At 44.7% G+C, this 15378-nt stretch overlaps 1 protein-coding gene across 1 annotated transcript in view; it reads left to right on the plus strand.

The window, feature by feature from the left end:
• Positions 1-2196: 2196 nt before the first annotated feature.
• PAPPA (pappalysin 1) overlaps positions 2197-15378 on the plus strand; it is a 254934-nt gene continuing 241752 nt past the window's right edge. The window contains exon 1 of the mRNA XM_017856267.1: positions 2197-2607. The gene's annotated coding sequence lies outside the window, so the exon portion shown is untranslated. The remainder of the gene's footprint in view (positions 2608-15378) is intronic.

The following is a 15378-nucleotide window of genomic DNA, read 5'->3' on the forward strand; positions in this document are numbered from 1 at the left end:
GCTTAGGCAAATTTTTTATTCATGACATTGTGCATCCAAGATTTTCTTTCTCCAGTCAGTCTCTGGAAACACATTTAGGTTATGGTGCTATTTTCATTTTATGACTACAGAAACAGAGTTCAAACGTTCTTAGTCTAAGACTATAGAGCAATTTCTTTCTAAACTAGGAAGGTATGAATCTGAGATCTCCCATTTTCACAACGCTTCCATGATCTTTGCATATATCGCATTCCAGCTTTCATAGAGGGGATGTCTGAGTCATTTGCTCATCCGACAAATCGTCATACTTTCACCAACAAACATTCTTCCTCCCTGGTTTTCTCTCTTCCTGAAGCTTGTAGCAATGTTCCCAGCTCTCAAGAAAGATCTGGAGCAGCTCGGAAGATAAGAGCACTTGGAGAAGAAAGTTACAATTTAGTGGAGTTAATTTCATTGCAGGCTTTCAGCACGCTATTCACATGCAAACTTCACACAGAATATTTTTATCACTACCTTATTGGAATAGATTGGTAATTAATAGTTTGTAATCTACCACTGCTAACACGTTTTGACTTATTAAACACTTGGACAAAATAAAAGAGGATCTGTTTTGCCGTAAGGGGGAGCTTTTGAGTTCTATAAAGAGGGGGAAAAAAGAAGAAAAAAATACATTACATGTATGTCCCAGTTCAAAAACAGACCTACAAAGCAGCAAATGGTCAGATCCTTACCTGTGACTTTAACAATTTCAGAGGACCTGAATTGCTTCAGTTGAAAAAATTAGGCAAATCAATATTTTTCTCTCATTTTCTTCCTATAAACTTAAAATAATTTCTAATGACCAACAGAGTATTTTAAAGAATATTAGGGGGAATTCAGAGACCCAGTTGCACTGGGACTACAGCTTCTGAAAGGCGGATGTCCTGGACAGTGCCTTTCTTCTATTTTCTTCTGATGATTCCATAAGGACTTTGGAAACATTTGAGTTAGCTGAAGCCAGCCTTATCTGGGGGCTCAGAAAAGAGGGGAATGGTTCATCATTGTACAACTTTAAGGAAATTCTGAGAGGGAAAAGGACAGAGGAAGCAAAAATAGAGGGAAAAGAAGAAGGAAAGAGGTAAAAAGAGAGGAGAGAGGAAGGGGGGAGAAGAGTGAGGGGAGAGTGAGAAAAGAGAAAGAGGGAGAGAGGGAGGGAGGGAGAGACAGAGAGAGAGAGAAAATTTTAAAATCTAAGAATCAAGTTTCAAGACTCTTTATGTGCTATAGAAAAGGATGAGGTTTACCGGCAGAGTGCAAAGGGGATCCTAAGAGAAGAGAGAGATTTTTCTTCCGCTATCGGAAATAATAATAATAATAATAATAATAATAATAATAATAATAAGTGGGGGGAGTGAGGGAAGAGAAAAAAAGCAAAGCAAAAAAACAAAAACAGGAATCGTTTGTGCTTTTGAGCAGGAATGAAGAGAGCCTGGGAGGACCGTAAGGGGCTGTGTACAGAATTTCATTTAAATTGTTTACTTTAAGATTGTTCTTCTTAAAAAAAAAAAAAAAAAAAAAAAAAAAGAAGAAAAAGGAGGGGTGGAGAAGCGGGAGCGAAGGAAAGGAGGCAAACGGCAAAGTGAAGGAAAGCTGGGTAGCTCGGCCTCTCCAAACGATTGATTAGTCTGATCCCCGAGTTTTAACAGGGACTCATTCAATTGGGAAGGTGGAGCCGCTGGGGAGCAGATTAAGCATACGCTTGCTTTACTCTCTTCTAGGGATTTTTTCTCTTCACTTCATTTTGAGAAGAAGGAGGAGGGGGGGGGGACTGGGGGGGAGAAGGTGGCTGTGGCTTGTGTTATAAGGGACGGCAAAAATAAATAAATTAGAGCATCTTTTGGGGGAGGGAATTAGCGGATCAGCTCCTTAGAGGAGCGATTTTTTAGGAGAGAGAAATCATATAAAATAAAATGAATAACAAGAGGGTAAGGCCAACCAGCTGTTAGGCGGGAAAATAACAGATAAAGGAGCGGGGAGAGAAATTACATTGCCAACCAGGAGAGTTGGCTGTATTTTTCAAGGTGGGGAGGGGAGCACACACTTGAGGAGGAAAGCGAGAAAAAAAGAAAAGAAAAAAGACAAGTGGAAGGCTCGCCCAGAAGGGTGAAGAAGGAAGAAAGTGAGCGCCGAGCTAAAGGCTGTGCAGCTCCGGGCGCGGTGCAGGGGGAAGGCGGGGGGAACCGGTCGGACATGCGGCCTGGATTGGTGCCTGCACCTGGGGCTGCTAAGCGCCGCGCTGGATGCCGGCGGCCGAGCGTCCCGCCGGGCCCGGAGAGCCGCGGGCGGCCGCCCACTAGCCCCGCCGCCGGCCCGCAACCCTGCGCCACCCGGGCGCCCGCGGCCGCCGCGCCTCGCCGCCGCCGCGCCCGCGCCGCGGGCGGTGCCTGGGACCGTGCGCGTCCGGCGGCGGCAGCAAGGCGGGAGGCGAGGGGCGCCGCCGAGGAGCCCCGCCGAGCCGGGCTCTCTATTTCAGCGGGCGAGGCGAGCAGCTGCGCCTCCGGGCCGACCTCGAGCTGCCCCGGGACGCGTTCACGCTGCAAGTGTGGCTGCGAGCGGAAGGGGGCCAGAGGTCTCCGGCAGTGATCACAGGTAGGCGAGGGCGCCCCGGCGGGCGCTGCACCATCCCTGCGGCCCCAGAAGCGCGCGGGTGTCTGGGCGCTGGTGGCAGGCGGGTCGGGGGCTTGCGGGCGTGTCTGTGCGGGAGCTGCCCTGCGAGCGTTGCAGAGACATTCGGGCGAGCTGAGAGCCTCACTTTGCCCCATCAGTGGAATGGGCACACTCGGAAGGCGTCGCTGCCCGATCCCTGGGAGGAACCTGGGAAGTCCTCCTGGCGGCCCCGCGGACCCTCGGCCAGTGAGGGCTGGTTCCCGGAGAGCCTAGGGCACATAACCCGTGCTCCGAATGGTCAGATGCACTCTCTCCGTTTGGGATCAAAGGGAGGATGACCCAATTGAGATGCTTGTGAAAGGAGACTTGGGGACCGTTGATTCCTTTGACGTTTCAATAGGGGTAACTCCCCTACATTAGGCCCCATTCCCCCGAAAGCCGGCAAGGGCAAGGTTGTCGTAATCGCCAGGACTTAGAAGTCCTCGAAGTGCCCCAAAGTTGCTCACTGATTGAAGCCTGCCTCTGGGACTCACCCTCACCCCCTCCCCGTCATCCTGTGTCCTAGCTTTTAAAGCCCATTGCCTGTCACTCGGGGCTGGGACGAGACCTTCCTAATGCACACCCCGCCAGCGTTCCCCAGACGCGGCTGCGAAACGGGGCGCTTTTCTCATTTGGAACTTTATGAGCCCGTAATGAATTTGAGTTCTCCCTCCTCAACCTCCCTCTCTCCCCTTCGCTGTTCCACAGCAAAGCCTATAGTGAAACCGGACACTTTGCGAGGATTACAAACCTTAGAAATGCTCCAGCATCCATTTTTCCCCCTCTAAATAAATCTGTGGAAATGCCTTTAATAAAACTGGGGAGCGGAGGTGGGGGCGGCGCTGGAAGAGAGAAGGAAAGTTTTGCCTTTTCTGTCTGGGAGATTCCCTTTCTGCACAAACAATCTTGCCATGTCCTGGGACGTCTTAAAGTGAGAGTAGGGGTTCCCCCTTCACTGCAGCCAGGAAACGTGTGAAGGCGTTTTGCGATCCCACCCCCTCACACACACACTTTCTTAGAAGGGAAAGCTCTGAGCTCTTCGGGCAATTCTGCTTCTTCCTGTCTTTCCATGGCTTGGACTTTCACAGATGTAGCACTGACTATCCAATTGACATGAAGACCCCTTTAGGAGACACACACTCTGCTGCTATCGCAAGAATACGTCTCCCAAAGCCCTCGCTTTCCAGCTATCAAAGGAGAGCGATACAGTGATTCCCCCCAACAACCCACAACTGACGTCATCGCCTGCTATTTTTCCTGTTTTTTTTTTTTTTTTTTTTTCCGGGAAGAAGAAGGAAACTGAACTCATTCACTTTTAACTCGCAAGCCCTGTTTACCCAGAGGAGGGTCTAATTTGGAACAGAGGAGATGTTATCCTTAATAATAATGACGATGGTGATAATTTAGGGCTGTAGTATATTGAGTTCTCTTTCCAAACATGTGAAAAAGCCAAGAGACTGCTGCTTGGAGGTGATTCTTTTTTAATCTGTAGGTCTGGTTTTTCCTAGTCTTTACCTGTCATACCAGTGATTTGGAAGGCATTCCCTGGAGAGAGGAGAGCACAGGGTTATGCAGGCATCATCAGTGAAAGGGTAGTGAATGCATTTTAGCTATGTAAGTGTGTCTACATAAATACATGTATATACATATATACACACATATATAAAACACCTGGGATTCCACAGGAGACTGCTTTATAAATGTCCATAATTCAGACAGGCAGCCTCTCTTCACACGCATTCTCTTGAGCACTCATTCATTCTCTCACACAAAGATTGTTGCAGTAAAATACTTTAATTGGATGGGGGACGTTAGGTTATTATTGCTTGTATAAAATGCCTGGTCCATTTTATGTGTGGAAATAACATTCCTCTCAAAACGAAAAAAAAAAAAAAAGCGCTGCTGTCGTGTAGCACCAGAAAGCCAGGAGCTTTTCTCCTGAGGATTCTGGTGGATTTCTTTTCCCTCCCCTAGTTGAGTTGGAGCCAGATTTGGCGGTGTGTAAACACCTGGCTCTGAGCCAGAAAAGGCTCATTCTGCATATCCTCCACATGGTACAGGCTGTTGGACTAAAAAGAACCTGCTTCTCCTTGAATTAAAAAGCAAACAAACAGAGGTTCTTTGCAGAAGTACTTTTTCAGCTCCCTCCTTCATGTAAGTTTGGGCTGGGAGAGCCAGGATCGAGGTGGGCAGCAAGGATCCGGTGCTAAGGCTCACCCTCTCGCTGCGACCTCAGGTGCCCAGTTTGCTGCCTGACCTCTGCTGGCTTTCTCTGGCTGGGCGTTGCCACTTTCCTAGGAATCCCTGGTCACCTATCTTGAGAGAGCAGTCATCGCTCAGCAGGGACCGCGCTGCTATTTCAGGCAGAGAGTTGCTGTCTTGCTGTCAGGCCAGGCTGCCTTACATCACTCTTTGCTGCAGGATTCAATTGGGTTTCGTAAAGGTCTAATTTTACGGTGCTGTTAACCGGGTCTGTCGTCTGGCAGAGGCAGGCCTTGCCTCTCCTGGTAGGCGGGCTATGCTCCCAGATCCGCCCGGGATGCTATTTCTGCCCCGGTTCAAACTTCACTGACACCAGTTCAGACAGGCGCTCGGAGAGACGGGGGAAGGAGCGAAGGAGCAGTTTGCTTCTGAAGCTCAGAAAACATGCCTTTTATTTTTCTGAAAAGAAAGGAGAAGAATATATATATTAATACATAAAAAAAAGGAAAGGCTTATGCAGGCAAAAACAAAGCCAAAGTTAGAAAGTGCCTGTGTGTAGGATTCTCTGGAGGGTCCACCCGTGGATGGTCTTCAGGACTGAAGAATCCTTTAAGGCTACTGTGAGAAGGGTCCTCAGAGGTTACCCAAGCCAGTTTCCCTTTTGGCCGAATGGGGAGAGAGACACACAGAGAGGGGAGGGGCATGTGCTAGATGACACAGCTCCTCAGAGGCAGGAACTAGGATTTAATCCCTGGCATCTGACTTCCAGGCCTTGCCCCCCTGCACCGCTGAGAGAATGTGTCTCATAAACACCATCACCTCTCACCCCACACGGACCCACCACCCACACACAGCCTTCAGCCTTCATGCATAGCAATTTGGGTTCCTTTTCAAGTCAGGGGATGGGGGGTTGTTTCTGACACATCCCTTTGCTTTTGTACCACACCAGGCAGGAGGAACCAGACCCCTGTTCCTCATCCCCCAACTGCCCCCCCAACACCCCTCCAGTTCGAAAGAAAAGGAAAACAAAAGACTCAATTTGCTCCATCGAGCAGAGGCCTTGAGCAGCAGTTAATCTTGTTAAAGTTTCTCCTGACCTGTTAGATAAGTGAAATGTGGACCCCACAAGTACTGCCCTCCTCCCACCCCTGTCCCACTCCCCTTCCCTTAGTGATTCGGAATTCCTGCTCAGGAAGAGAAAAGGATTTACCTGAATCCCACCCAGCACCTCTGCTGGCTGGCCTTTTTTCTTTTGTTCTAATGGTTGGACTGGATTAAGTGTGCTGGTTACTCCCAGGAATCTTTTTTTTTTCCTTCCCTTCTGCAGCCCCCACTACCTAGTATCCACCCAACCTTCATAAAAGAGTGCCCACATTTTCTCCACTTCAGCATTGCTGTAACAATGAAGGCTGGGTTTAAGTACATGGCTAGGAGTCCATGTATTAACAAGGCTTTCTCCCAATATCTGTAGTCCTACCTGGGATCTAGAATATTGTAATAGTTAGAACTCAGTTTTAGTAGCCAGCTTACGTAAGTGTAATCTCTGCCCCTAACTAACTGTGTGACCTTGGGCAAGCAAGCTAGTTGACTTCTCTGGACTTCATTCAAATTATCAGACAGACAGGCTGGAATTTCTCTTACATGCTGTGTGATTTGAGTCAAGTCACTTCATCCATCTATCCCTTGGTTTACTTATCTATAAAATGGGCATAATGACATCAGGATATTTCAATGAAATAAGCATGCAAAAAGTACCCAGAGCAGTGTCAACTTGTATCAGGGACTCAGTCAAGGGTAGCCAGATCTAGGAAGTAGCTGCATCTCTTTTTCCAGTTTCCGGTTTTGGCTTTCAAAAAGTGGGGACTGTTTGTAGGGCTTCCCTTCTTGAGTTGCTGGGGAGTCTCTCTAGAGTAAATAATGTATCTTGGGGAATAATTAGATTCCTTCAAATACCTTTCTTTCACTTTGATCTTCTCCTCTTTGACATGCTAGGATGACCCCTCGGTAATAAGAGCCAAAGGAGGCCCAGAACCACTGGAACCTGTTAACAGGAAAATGAGTTAGCATTCAGAGAGAGCAAGCACCTCCAAAAAAGGAAGCCATACAGGTCTACTGTCGACCTCTTGCTCCTTCCCCAGGTGCTCCCCAAACTCTCACCTTCCCTTGAGCTGCCACTCAGTGAACAACTAGAAGTGATAAAGGCTGTGAAACCTGGGAAAGCACCTCCCATTATTGCCTGCACAGAGGAAGGCAAAATTGAGGTCCGTAGATACGGAACTCGGGAGTATGGGTTGTGTATGGCCAGCCTGGACATGAACTCGGTGATCATCTGGGTCAAACAGCTCACTGTGCAACAGGAAGTTGAGTACCAGGGCCACACAAAATTAAACGGTATTCACAGGTGGTCCCCTCTAGATAGTCTGAGAGATCATTTGGTCCAGCACTTCCCATTCCTGGCTGCACCTGGAATAACCAGCTTTTAAAACATCCTTTGCCCAGGCTGCACCCCAAGGATTCTGATGTTGTGGGTCTGGGGTTGGCCTGGGAACGGGTTGGCCCAAAACCTTCTCAAGTAATGTTGAAGGACCACTAGTGAAAGTAATCAATGTAGTCTGACATCCCCTTGTTCCGCAGAGGCCCAAAGGGGAAGTGATGTTCCCTGCTTACTGAGCTGGGTAGTAGCTAAGCCTTTAGGAAAGTTCCGGTGCCCCAACTCTGAAGGACCCCTCTTCCATCCTGAATTCCGCTGTTCACTGCAAACCCCTGGGTGCCACAGGTCCTGACATTTCATTTTTTCCAGTGCCATTCCTTTGTGGGACCATGGTGGTCCCCATCTTTGCAGGATGCGCCTGATGTCAAATGAATCTCTCGGAGTTTTGGAGACAGAAGCCTCTTTGAACAGGAAGAAGGATTATAAGAAAGGGAAGCCCAGCTCTGAGGCGTTCACCATTCACTTTGCCCTGGGCTAGTTCTTTAGAAAGATGTGTGTTCCTATTACTTCAAAACCCCTCACCTTGAGATCACTGTAAAACCAGCACTGGCTGCAGGTGTCTCCAATAAGGAAAAGAGAAAATCTCCACGTACCAGAGGTAGGAGGACTCCCTCTATGGGCAGCTTGTATCTTATCTACCTATGGCCGAGGGCTCAGGAATCCAGTAGGCATCTATTTCTCTCCTCACCAGCTGCCCCTTCTCTGGAACTTAGTTCCCTTTCCCTAAGGTTCTCCTAACTTTCTTCTTACGGCAGTAAGAGCTCTGCTTCTCTGCTTCTTGCCTTGATGCAGTTACTGGAAATGCTCAACTGTGATTCTGACACCAGCAGCTGAGAACTGAGTTGTAAGTTCCTTAGCTTTTTTGAAGATCTATAAGTGGGAATTAGGAGGTCAGAGTTCAGGTTCTGGTTTGGCTTCCTCTGAGCTGTGTGACCTGTGGTCTCTGACTTAACCACTGGGGCCTTGGGGGAGAGGGTTTGGGGGATGGTTACTCTCAATGTCCCCATCTCATGGGCTGTCATGGGAACCAGGTGAGACAATGGCAGGCGAAGCTGTTGGCTGAGGTCAGACCACAGTGGGACTTCGTAAGTCTGCCAAATTCTGCCACGTACTGCTTTATGACCTTGACTATTTACCGCTTCTCTCTGGACCTCAGTGTTCTCAGGATGCAAAAAGAGGGTCAGGGGTAAAATAGGGACTTTCAAACTGTGCCCCCCAATCGTAGGGCGCCTCTGGGACAAGGGTGAACGGCAGGACTCTGTCTCTCTCCTTCCCTTCACCTTATCCCACTTATATTGTGTGATTCTACAAGCTTCTGTTTAAAGGAATATGTTCCTCCATTACAAAGAGTTTAAATGGACATGGACTGACACTGAGGAGTTATTGTTAATCTTGATAGGTGTGACATAATATTGTTCTTATGTTTTTTTTAAAGATCCTAATTTGTTAGAAATGCATAGTGAAGTACTTGTGGGTAAAATTATAATTTTGTCTATTTTGTTTGTTTATTTGTTTAAAAAGCTCCAGAAAAAAAAAAGAAAAAAAAAAAAAAAAAAAGGTTTTCTGGGGTAGTGGTACTGAGAGATTAGCAGACTGCCAACAATTGTCGAGAACCAGGAAGTGATTAAACCTTGGAGCTTAATACATTTTGTTCATGCTTTGGTGTGCCATTGAAGATTTCCCATAATACAAAGTTAAAATACTAAAGTGTTTGAGAGCCGCAGGAGGAAGTGAAGTCCTCAGTTCCTGCAATGTTCTGTGACCTGAAAGGTTTGCAAATACGGAGACACCAACTTAGGAGAGGGTTAGGGACCTCCCAGGTCCGCACAAGATTAACTGAGGTGGTGATGCACCCAGGCTTCAGATCTGAGAGCTCCCCATCCACTCCTCTCTGTACAGTTGCAAACTCAAGTGAAAATGATATCCAGGGAGAACTTGAGGGGAATAAAAGTAAGAGGGAGCCTAGGAGGAGCATGGGAGAAGGGGCAAGTGGAAGACTTGGACTCTGGCAATAGACTTTGGAGTGAAAAGTTTGGAGTGAGAAATTATTTGCGTATGGCTGCCTACATATTGAACATGGCTCGTTCATGAGAATTTCATGATCTGCTAGTGTATGACAGGCCAAAGTATGTGTGACAATACACACACACATACTCATATACTCACGGTCCACATACCCTTAGTTCCCATTTTTCGATTCCTTATTTCTCCTCCATCCCTAACTCCTGAGAGCAATTCTAGTAGAGCGTTCTAGACCTGGGGCAGTGACTTGGGAGACGTGTACTGAGGACTATTTTGCAATGGTTGGATCACCTGGACTCAGAATCAAACTTGCCTGGTCAAATCCTGACTATTGGCACCTGCTAGTATGCATGACCTTTGGGCAAGGTTACTTAGTATCTCCAGCTCACTTTCCACCTCTGTAAAGTGCAGATATACTAGCTGTTACTTTGTAGGGTGTTTGAAGATTAACTGGGCCTCCATGTGGAAAATGCTTAGTAATGGAATCTAGACCATGCAGTAACCCAGCAAATGTTACTCATATCAGTATATGGTGCCACCATTGCCACGTTTATTTCTAAACCTCAATAACCTAGGAGTTAGAACATACTTATCTCTTTTGGCAAAAGCAGGATTACTTTTCCTCCCATTAAACTCAGGAAAGGAGTTATTGCTGTCACTTAACTAAAAAAATTTAAAAATTTAAAAAACTAAATGAAAGGCGAACAATAAACCATTATTGTGTCATTAAAAAAAAAAAAAAAAAAAAAAAAAAAAAAAAAAAAAACAGTGCTGCTCATTGTAAAAATAATCTCAGACATGCAAACAAAGAACAAGAGACCAGGTAAAATTTGTCTATTTCTGCCCAAGCATGCAGCAAGTATCTTTTGAGTTTCTGCTCTGTGCTGGGTACAGTTTTAAGCCTTGAGGACAGAGTAGTCAACAAAAGAGAGAAACATCTCTGCCCTCAGGGAGTTTATATTCTGGGCAGTGGGTGTTGGGGAGAAGGTGGAGACAGACTATAAATGAGTAAGCATATATATCTCATAATGTCAGGTGAATGTTTATAAAGAAAGAGTTGAGAAGGAAGTCTAGGAATGCTGTGTGGGAGTGGGGATGCCGGAGGAGTGAGGAGTAAGATTTGAAAAGATTGGTTAAGGGAAGCCATACTGAGAGTAGCATTGGAGAAGAGACCTATGAGCAGGCCTGAGGATTTCTGGAGAAGTCCACGGTGTATCGCAAAAGGAGGAGCAACGTGCTTTGAGCTAGGAGATGTCAGTTCTAGACACTAGCTTGCTGTGTGACTTTAGGCAAGTCACTTTCCCTCTCAGAATCAATTTTCACATCTGAACATTGTGGTAGCATAGGGATTATCTTCACTAAGGACACTTCTACAGACACTTCCTAGGATTCTATAATCCTCATCAAGGCTGTCCTCAGACAAAACTGTGAAGTTGGCAATAGTGCCAGTTTTCTTCCTTCTCTGGTTTATTTTCCTCCACTAGGTGGTGCCTGTGCCTGTCACCCTTAGGGGCCAATTGCAGACACATTTTCGGCTTCCACACCTCAGCAACACTGGGGGAAAAAGAAGATGGTACACCTGCTTGCTAAGTACCATTGACTGGCAACAACTTGGAATGTTACTGCTCCATTGGTGGATACTCTTTTATGACTGCCCAGAAAGCTTTGTGTCACAAAGCAGTGTACCAGTGGTAGAATTTCTAAGACTGACTGAAGACATTATTTGGAGAATATTGGTACTTCCTGATAGCTGGAAGCCGTACTATTAATAATATAACTAATTATAGCCCCCACAAATATCCAGAAAACTCGCTGAGCAACTCCCAGTCATCACTTACTGGGTGAATGCTAGCATATTCATATTTTGTAATTTCTTAGGATATAAAGGCCATTCCAGACAAATTCCTGGACCTTTTAGTATTGCTTATCATTTTAATCAGATAACTCAGTGAATTAAAATACCAGAACTCTGGAGTCTGTCATCATTTTCCAGACTGTTTTCCTTCAGAGGATCCCTAGAACTGTCATCCCTGAAGTATATCCTGCTTCCTCTCAACTCCCTCCTTCTTCTCTCTCTTCCTACTTCTCATACCCAGCTTATTTGCTTTGACCACTTGGATTTTTCTCCAAACAAGATAAAGAAAATATGTTTGGTTTTCAGTGTTATTTGCCACAAACCGAGTGTCCACAGAACCTGGAAGAATAGAAGAGGTTCCCCTCTTCTACTTTAGATTGTAGAGAACCCTGGTCAGGTCTCAGATTCCAACCCACTTGGAGGAAACTAAGACATAAAAGCTGGGCAGTAACAACTTGGGATATCAAAGTATGTGAGTAGGGGCACCGTACCAATAGTTGCAGAGCCCTGGTATAGCCTTGTGTGTTTAGGAAGCTGGTGGTCCAACCTGTACCTGTTATCCTTGTAATCAAGAAGTCATTCCTATGTCTGTCCCATATCCATTCCTGTTGCTCTGTGAACATGAAAGGTGGCTCAGCAGAATATGGCCAAATGCATTTGTATGGAGGGGGTTATTTTCCCCAGTGTGACTGCAGATCTTTCAGCTCAGAGGCTGATGAAAGAAGAGAGAAAGCTGTGTTAATAGGCCACTCTTAAGATGCAAGGCACCCAGGCAGAAAACATAAAACATTGGTAAATGTGATACTCAGTTTTGTGAAGTAAACTCCATTTAAGTCCAAAGAAACAAGGTGTGTCAAAGTCCAAAGGACTTACCCAAGCCATTTATTTCATAGATGAGGGACTGAGGGTTGATGAGGAAAGTGGCTTGTCCAAGTCAGTGACCAAGCTGGGTGAGGCTGAGTACCATTGACTGATAACAATTTAAAATGTTACTCTTCCATTGGTAGATACTATTGCATGACTGCCCAAAAGCTTTGTGTCACAAAGCAGACAACTTAGAATGTTACTTCTACATTGGTAGATCCTCCACTGGTAGACACTTTAAAGTCTTAAGCCAGATCTGGGTCCACTTGTTTCCTGACTTTACACCCTTTCCCATAGATTAATTACCCATCTGTCTACTAATGGTCATTATTTGTACAGATTCCACTGGGCTCCAGACTGACAGATTCACCTGTCTACTGGAAATGTTAGCATGTCCTACAAACTCAACAATTCCGAAACAATCATCTTTCCTCCAAAATTCCTTGCATCCTCATCTTCGTTGGTGTCACCCACTCTAGATTACATCATCTACCATGTTCAATCAGTCTTCAATTCCTGACTCTCCTGCTTCCTTAAAATGTTTATAGCCAACCTCTCTTCTCTGTACCTTAAATCCTCTTTATTTCTTGCTGTATTTCCCTAGTATTACAATTTCTCTGAAATTCAATCCCTGCACCCCCTTCAACCTGCTCACCAACATCCAACAGTCAGATCTTTCCAGAATGCAAACCTGACTCTGTCACCTCTAGCTAAAAGCTTTTCAATAAAATCTGAATTATTTGAAGTTCCCCCAAATGCACCTGGCTCTTTAATTATCACTTTTTTTACTTGGCTTATCTTCTATTTCCAGTGCACCATTTTGCAGAATGCTTATGCCTTTACAGGATTTTGCCAGAGTTTTCTGTCTTCCGAGAAGCCCTTCATAACTTCTCCCAAAGTGTAACTTGTTCCCTACCTTATTCATCTGTTCCCACTATGTTTTCTGCACACTTTAATCAAAACACCTGGAATTACAACATTTAATTGTGCACATATTTGAGATCTCATCCATCTCAAGTGCTCTATTGCCTAGCTCAGTATCTGACCTATAAAGGGGCAATATGTATTTTTGTTTAATAAATGGCTGACTGGATAAGAGAACCAGTTGAATATCTAATGATTCTGGGAGAAAGAGCTCAGGAACCTTAGGCATGTTGCATTACGTAACCAAAGCACATGACCTAGCATGTGCGTCACCGTCAGAAACATTACACAGTGGTTAATTCCATTTACCCCTGAGCAAAGAAGTCAGAAGGGAAAAGAAATCTGGCCTTCCAAAACAGTAGGGGGAGGAGAATAGTGTATTTAAGGGCCTCCTCAGCTCACATTGTGGCCTTTCTAATCCAAGCCACATTTTGGCCTTGGTCTCTCAGCCCTGTGCCCGTTTGCAAAGCGTTTGTTTTGTGTGTGCATGGCAGCACATAATCTTAAGCTTTGCTTGCCTCTCAGATTTCCCTCTCTCCCCCTTATCAGTGTCTTTCTGAGCCTCAAGTGTCCTGGCAGTCATATCTGTTGCTTGAGTTTTCACCCATTTCCCTCCTTTCTGATAGTGGGGCTTTCTATCTGCTTTCCTTGATTTTCCTTGATCTTGTTAGACCTTGTGATGACCTCAGGATCTGGAATTCTCTATCCACTGTTTATATACCCCTAGGAGAGAAGACACATTCTCAGCAGTAATAACAGTAATGAAAGCAGCTAGCTTATAATAAGCACTTACTATGTGCTGGCACTATGCTGAATGCTACACTTTGAACACTCTGAAACTGGGTTATAAAGTTGCATGACTCCTTGAAGTACCCATGGCTAATGGGTGGTGAAACTGGAATTCTAATCCATACCAGTTTAATTTTATCTCTCTTCATCCTCAAGGCCTGACACTGCTTGGAACACCGCAATTACTCAGTAAATGTTCCGTGAGAGAATGAATATATGAATGACTGAATGAATGAATGATGGTGCCCCCCAGTGGCTAATGCAAACATTTGAAGAATGTAGAATGAAAAGGTAAAGAAGGAAGAGAGGGAGGGATAGAGGAAGAAATAGAGGAAAAATCTGAATGAACATTATAAGATTTCAAAGAGATTGGCTAAGAAATCTCAGATATGCAAAGTATATTTTATTTGCAGGTGATTTTCAAACAGAAAGACAATTTACATCCATTAGAGCATTTCCCACCTTTAGTCCTTTAGGAGATATACGGTTGTCCCTCAGTATCCACTGGGGATTGGTTCCAGCACCAACCCCCGCAATGCCAAAATCTGAGGATGCTCAAGTCCCCAACGTAAAATGGCATAATATTTGTGAATAACCCACACACATCCTCCCATATACTTTGAATCATTTATTGATTATTTATAATATGTAATCCAATGTAAATGCTATATAAATAGTTGTTATGTGGTATTATTTCATTTGTATTATTTTTATTAAGTATCATATTTTAATTTATTCTGGAATATTTTCAATCTGAATTTGATTGAATCCACAGATGTAGAGGCTACAGATAAGGAGGACCAATTGTACACTGATTTCAAAGATACTCTCTTTGCCAAAAATGTTTTTGGATTCCTCTTTTGAGAATCAGTGCCTGGAGCATGTTTCCCCAGATATGCTCAATGGAGCCTCCTTGTCATCCTCTGATGAGGGCCCTGATGAGTTCTCAGGCAAATCTTGGAATTATGTGGGTGACCATGCTGAGTGAATATGGGCTTTTGAATAGAAGAGTGACTCTGGAATAACAAGGCTGATTTTGAGGAGACTATCATCAGAACTGATTAAGCCTTAATAGAGCCAGTATTAAGCTCTCAGGATGACCCCTTTACAGAACAGCCCCCCAAGAGGCTGATTAAATCTGCTAAAAACAAATACAATATCTTGACCTTCCCTTTCCTAAATTCTAAAGCTGGAGTAACAGAAACTACTTTTATCAAATCTGCTCAGTTTACAGATTGAAAAACTAAGATCCATGGACGTTTACTTGTTAAGATAAGCTAAGTGAGTAAGGTTAAGCAGCAAATTGGTAGCAAAATTGAAACTCAAATTTAGATCTGTTGACTTTCACATCAATGCTCTTTCCACTGGGTCACTTTATTTTCCCTTACAGTGTGGGGTGATAGTTATAATTATGGGTTTATATTAGTAAGATTATTAGAAAACATCATACAGCTATTAAATAACTTTTTTAAAGAACCTCTTATGTGCCAATCTGCTGTCCTAGACATTCTTTAAGGTTCAATGAGAAATGAAAGTTTATTAGGAAAGGTAAATATTCCTTCATTTC

This window comes from Rhinopithecus bieti, unplaced genomic scaffold, assembly GCF_001698545.2.
Source record: "Rhinopithecus bieti isolate Rb0 unplaced genomic scaffold, ASM169854v2 scaffold_42948, whole genome shotgun sequence".
Classification (NCBI taxonomy): domain Eukaryota; kingdom Metazoa; phylum Chordata; class Mammalia; order Primates; family Cercopithecidae; genus Rhinopithecus; species Rhinopithecus bieti.